Below are 6,802 nucleotides of genomic sequence, written 5' to 3'. Positions count from 1 at the left end.
TAAAAGCTGGATGCAACTGTAAAATGACTTCACAACAACAAATGATAAGAAGACTAGAAGTAGGAAGGGGCTAGGTTATGAAGGGCTTTTAAAGGCACAAAAAGGATTGTATATTTGATCCTGAAGAGACCAGGGTGACGCTGGAGTTTACTGAATAAGAGGGTGGTGAGCTTAGACTTATGCTTTAGGAAAATTGATTTGACAGGTGAATGAAGGATAGAATGGAGAGGGGAGAGATTTGAGGCAGGGACACCAAGCATCATTATTGCAATAGTCCAGATTTGAAGTCACACAGCTAGCAAGTATCTGAGGCTGAATTTGAACAAAGGCTTTCTGCCTCCAAATCCAGGACTGGAACCACCGAATCATGCTGAGACATACTGGAGGACCCCCTTGAAAACTGTTAATATGTGATAGAAACTAGTAGATTGCTCACTCTATCCATTTATTTATTGTTATATTATATTATTTATTATTCTTATTATTTATAATTATATCCTCTTTCACTGCATAATCAATGCCCTTCCATTCTCTCTCATCATGGATAATCTCATTCATAACATTTTTCTAAGGAAATCGTTGTTGTCAATATGCTGCAGGCAGCAATAATAATAATAACGTGTTTGCATTGGCCTTTAAATTTTGTTTATAGGAGATTATTTTGGGGGAGATTATCATTTGGGTCTCACTACAACCCTGTGAGGTAAATTCCTATTATACCCATGTAATGGCAAGTAAAGTGGGACTTTTTGTTACATTTTGTTTTGCAGTACTTTTCGGCACTAAGGCAATCAAGTGCCTTTGAGTCTTCTCTTTGTTTCAATCAAGAATCTTTGATTGAATGGAGAGTCTTTGATGATCTGCTTAAGTCACAGGAAGGCTTAGGTCACATGGGCTTAAGTCACATGGTTATGATGCCCTCTGACCCTGAAGAAGTGTATATATACTCTGAGGTTAGCATTTTGCTTGGAGTTCACTCACCGGAAGAGTGTCCTGTGATTTGACCAGAAGATACTCGGTAGTAGACGTTGGAGCCTCCTGGCTTTGAAAAACCCAGATATTGGTGCTTCTCCCTCTGGTAACTATGTATGTAATGTCTTGGTCAGAAGGCTAGAAGCCTGTCTGTTGATTTGTGTTATTTTGCTCTGTTTATATAATTTCTGCTTACAATTTCTGTTTGTATTTTCTCTGAAGTTCGGGTGCTGACTTTTTCTCCTGAACTAAGTGAATGATATATATATATGCTTAATTAAAGTGAGATTGTAAACTCCTTAAAGTTGCTTTCCTTAGAAAAGCAGATCAAAGAACCTGTGCTATCAGCCCTCCTGTGTACTGGTGATATTGGTCTTACACAGCTACAATACAAGTAGCATTGTTGTTACAACCCATCATAAAGATGAGCTAAGTACCCATTATGCCCATTGTAAAGATGAGGAAACTGAGGATCAGGCAGGCTTAAGTGACTTGCCAAAGGTCACATAAGCAAGAAATAGAGACAGGATATGAACAAAGATCCTCCTGACTCCAGTGCCTGTAGACCTTCCATTCTACCACTCTGCCTTTCTCATGATATTTACACCAATTATGGGCCTTTCCATTGCCAGGTCCTCAAATTGCTTACTTCCTAATGGCCATCTGAATAGGGTTTGCTGTGGTTGTCATTGTTCTTAGTTTGCTTCCAGACTGTTGTTTTTCACAACCTTGGTTTTCTATGCAACGTGAATACGTGAGCCCCAACTGTAGAATGTTACTTTATGTGTTAAGAAAAATGTTGAAATATTTCACAGGATGTTATGGAGGGTGGGATTTGCACCATAACAAGGGGAAAGGGGGAAAGTTGCTACCTTCCCTTGCTGCCTTTCTCATGGAATAAACAGGTGGGATTTTCACACCTTCTGTGGCACAAACCTTTATATTTACAATAAGATAATAAAACAAAACTTTCCCACCCAATCTTCTACTATGGAGTGGAGACTGAGGTGGTTCATAGGATCCTAGATCTAAGTTTGGAAGAAACCTCAGAAGCCATGTAATCCAGCTCCTCCTCCGCTCCCAATTTACAGATAAGGAAACTGAGATCCAGATGGTTTAAGTGAGTTTCCCAAGGACACAGGTAAGAAGCACAAGGGGCAGAATATAAATCCAGGCTTTTTGGCACTATTGAAGTCCAGGGATGCTGGGAATCTCAAAATTCAAGGGCAAAAGGCCAGGGTCTACCTCGAAAGAATTTGACTCAAGCCTTCTTTCAGTCAGAGATGAGGTTTATTAAAACACCAGCTGGGGTGGATAAGATTTTAAGAATCTGAGCAATTTAATGGGGGGAGGGACAAGATGGACCTTTTATACAGAAAGACTGTGGGAAGATCTGGCTGGGATCAAGGACTAGCTAAGGAGCCTGGGATGGGGCCAGGTGTAGACAATGAGGGCCACAATGAAAGGGTAGTTAAAAGGATTGTACTGGGATGGGTCAGGTGCCTCAGGCAAAAGCCAGAGATCCAGGTTCAAGGGATGAGTTCAGGTCCCCAAAACATGCTCTTTTCCTTTAAGGGGTGCAATGCAAATACTATCCCCATTAGCACTAGAGCAAAGCGTCTTTCCACCTTACCAAACGTTCTCCTAGTAATATTCAAAACCATGACAAGTTAATAGGGATGCCCAGCAATTGGGGAATGGCTGAACAAGCTGTGGTATATGAAGGTAATGGAATACTATTGTGCCGTAAGAAATGGGGATGATATAGACTTCGTAACAACCTGGAAAAACCTACACGACGTAATGCTGAGTGAGCGGAGCAGAGCCAGGAGAACATTGTACACAACCACAGATATATGGATTCCGTGAGGACCAACCCTGACAGACTTCACTCCTCTCAGCAACACAAGGTGCAAGGACAACTCCAGGGGACTCACGATGGAGAATGCTATCTCCATCCAGAGAAAGAACTGTGAAGTTTGAATGCAGATTGAGGCACACTACATGCTCGCCTATTTTCTTCTCTTTTGTTTTTGTTTTTGGGTTTTTTTTTTGGTTCTGTCTCTTCCTTCTCATGATTCATTCCATTGGTCATAATTCTTCTCCACAACTTGACTAGTATATAAATTAATTCAACACAAAGTTATACATGGTAGTTATATGAGATTCCATGCCGTCTTGGGGAGTGAGGGGGGAGGGAGGGGAGAAAATCTGGAACTCAAAATTATGTAGAACCGTGTGTGGTAAACTAAAAATAAAAAAATATTTAAAAAAAAACAAAATAAACAATGATTAACTTGAAAGATATTGCTAATTTGTGAGTACTATTTCTAAAATTTGAATTCTCAAGGAAAAAATAACAAATTTCAATATCACTTTGCAGACATAAACTAGTTTTATATTTAAAAGAAGTGTGTGAAAAATGATTTTTTTTAATAATCATTATCTTGGGGGCAGAGCCAAGATGGCAGAGTAAAAGCAGGGACTTGAGTGAGCTCCCCCCCAAATCCCTCCAAATACCTGTAAAAAATTACTCTGAACAAATTCTAGAGAGACATAACCTACAAAATGACAGAGAGAAACAAATCTCCAGCCCAAGACAGCCTGGATGGTCCCTGTGAAGGGTCTATCACACTGTTCTGGGAGTGGAGCACAACCCAGCATGGGCCAGGCCAGCACAGACCAGGTGGAAGCAGAAGGGTAGGAGCAGGCCTCAGGGCACTGAATCACTGAGCTGTGGCAGTTTCCAGACCTCTCAACTCACAAACACCAAAGACAAGCTAACAGGTGAGTGAGAAAACTCTGTTGGACCTGGGTGAGAGAAGGGTGCTGTCCAGCCCCAGCCCTGGGGCAGTAGAGGTGGCTGCAGCAGCTGCAGCAGCAGCAGCAGCTGTTTCTGGAGCTCCAGCCCCACAGACAGTGGGAGAAATCAAATGGCTGATTAGAGTGGGAGTGTAGGAGTCTCTTTGCTGGTGCTGAGGCAGGATTCTCTTGCTTTGCCCTGCTTCGATCTGGGTCTCAGTCCTGGTTGACAATCCTGGGGTGAGGAGTGCTGGTGTGGCAGAGCTTGTGGTGGCTGTCGAGAGAGAGTCCTTCTAGCAGTTCCAAGGCAGAAAAGAGTGCTTGAGGTCAGGAGAGGAGTAAACACCTCTCCTTGGGTCATACCACCTCAGAAGACTGAAATTTTATAGATGCCTACAAGTAACTCAGAAAACAGCAGCACAAAACCCCTGAAGTTTGGGATAGAGCACTCTCCACTCTGGAAGTAGAGTCATACCTTGACAAAGAGCTCAAAAGTCAAGTAATTGCCTGGGAAAATGAGCAGATAGCATAAAAAAATTCAGACTATAGAATCTTACTTTGGTGACAAAGAAAATCAAAACATGCAACCAGAAGAAGTCAACAAAGTCAAAGATCCTACATCAAAAGCCTCCAAGAAAAATATGAATTGGTCTCAGGCCATGGAAGAGCTCAAAAAAGATTTTGAAAAACAAGTAAGTTGAGGGAAAAAATGGAAAAGAAATGAGAGGAATGCAAGAAAATCATGAAAAACAAGTCAACAGCTTGCTAAAGGAAACCCCGAAAAATACAGAAGAAAATAACACCTTAAAAAATAGACTAATCCAAATGGCAAAAGAAGTCCAAAAAGCCAAAGGGGAGAAGAATGCCTTAAAAACAGAATTGACCAAAGGGAAAAGGACATCCAAAAGCTCACTGAAGAAAATAATTCCTTAAAAAGTAGAATGGAGCGAACGGAAGCTAATGACTTTATGAGAAGTCAAGAAATTATAAAACAGAATGAAAAGAACGAAAAAATAGAAAACAATGTGAAATATCTCATTGGAAAAACCACTGACCTGGAAAATAGATCCAGGAGAGATATTTTTAAAATTATCGGACTACCTGAAAGCCATGATCAAAAAGAAGAGCCTAGACATCCTCTTTCAAGAAATTATCAAGGAAAACTGCCCTCATATTCCAGAACCAGAGAGTAAAATAGAAATTGAAAGAATCCACCAATCACCTCTTGAAAAAGATCCCAAAAGTAAAACTCCTAGGAATATTGTGGCCAAATTCCAGAGTTCCCAGGTAAAGGAGAAAGTATTGCAAGCAGCCAGAAAGAAACAATTCAAATATTGTGGAAACACCATCAGGATAATACAAGATCTAGCACCTTCTACATTAAGGGATCAAAGGGCTTGGAATGTGATATTCCAGAGGTCAAAGGAGCTAGGATTAAAACCAAGAATCACCTACCCAGCAAAACTGAGTATAATACTCCAGAGCAAAATATTGATTTTCAATAAAATAGAGGACTTTCAAGCTTTCTCTGTGAAAAGACCAGAACTGAATAGAAAATTTGACTTTCAAACACAAGAATCAAGAGAAGCATGAAAAGGTAAACAGGAAACAGAAATCATAAGGGACTTATTAAAGTTGAACTGTTTACATTCTTACATGGAAATATGATATTTGTAACTCATGAGACCTTTCTCAGTGTATATATATATGCACAGGTGAGTTGAATATGAAGTGATGATGTCAAAAAAATAAAATTAGGTGGTGGGAGAGAAATATATTGGGAGGAGAAAGGGACAGATAGAATGGGGTAAATTATCTCACATAAAAGGGACAAGAAAAAGGTGTTATGATGGAAGGGAAAAGGGGGGAGGTGAAGGGGAATGAGTGAACCTTAGTCTCAGTGTTTTTGGCTTAAGGAGGTTAATAACATATACACTCAATTGGGTATCTTACCCTACAGGAAAATAGGGGGAAGGGGATAAGAGGGGGAAGGATGATAGAAGGAAGGACAGATTTTGGCAGGGGGTAGTCAAAAGCAAACACTTTTGAAAAGGGACAAGGTGAAAGGAGAAAATTGAATAAAAGGTGATGGGATAGGATGGAGGGAAATATAGTTAGTCTTTCACAACATGACTATTATGGAAGTGTTTTGCATAGCAATACATGTATAACCTATATTTAACTGCTTGCCTTCTCAAGGTGGGGCAGGGGAAAAGGGAAAGAATTGGAAACTCAAAGTTCTAAAAAAAAAAATGTTAAAAACTGTTTTTACATGCAACTGGGAAATAAGATATACAGGCAAATGGGGTATAGAAATCTATCTTGCCCTACAAGAAAGTAAGGGGAAAGGGGATAAGGGGGTGGGGGGTGGGGTGACAGAAGGGAGGGCAGACTGGGGAAAGTGACAATCAGAATGTATGCCATCTTGGGGTGAGGGGAGGAGAGAGATGGGGAGAAAATTTGTAATTCAAAATCTTGTGGAAATGAATGCTGAAAACTAAAATAAATTAATCTTTAAAAAATAATCATTATCTTGGAGACTCAGAGTTCCCCCAGCCCCTTCTTCCAAAGTTCAGTTGCTTATTCATAAAGCCCTTACTGATAATGTGATTTCTTTGAGTGTCCTCATCCTGGTCAAACCCTAACCGAAACTCAGAAGTGACTTAATCTAAGGTAGGGAGACCTATTGTGTTCTCCTCAGGCTTAAGTGGAGATAGATTCTTACCAAGGTTTTTCTCCTTTTCTACTTCCTTATCCAGATACCAACCAGTGTGGGAAATCTTTCTTAAAAACTTACCCAGGCTAAGATTTAATCAGACAGTAAAATAAACTCTAAGTTTGAGCTAATTGGTGTATTTCTGCTTGTTATGTTGCTCAGACTGGTCTGAGAAAATGTTGATTCTTCCTGTTGTCAAGACAGGTGATATGGAAATCGATGTCTCTTTGACCAAGATTTAGGTGACCTAAGTCACATACCCCAAGACTCTCATTTTAACATAACCCACCTCCCAATATCTAAAGCAATCAG

This window comes from Trichosurus vulpecula, chromosome 6 (genome assembly GCF_011100635.1).
Source record: "Trichosurus vulpecula isolate mTriVul1 chromosome 6, mTriVul1.pri, whole genome shotgun sequence".
NCBI lineage: Eukaryota > Metazoa > Chordata > Mammalia > Diprotodontia > Phalangeridae > Trichosurus > Trichosurus vulpecula.
The sequence above is the reverse complement of the archived record's forward strand: the minus strand, read 5'-3'. Positions refer to the sequence as shown.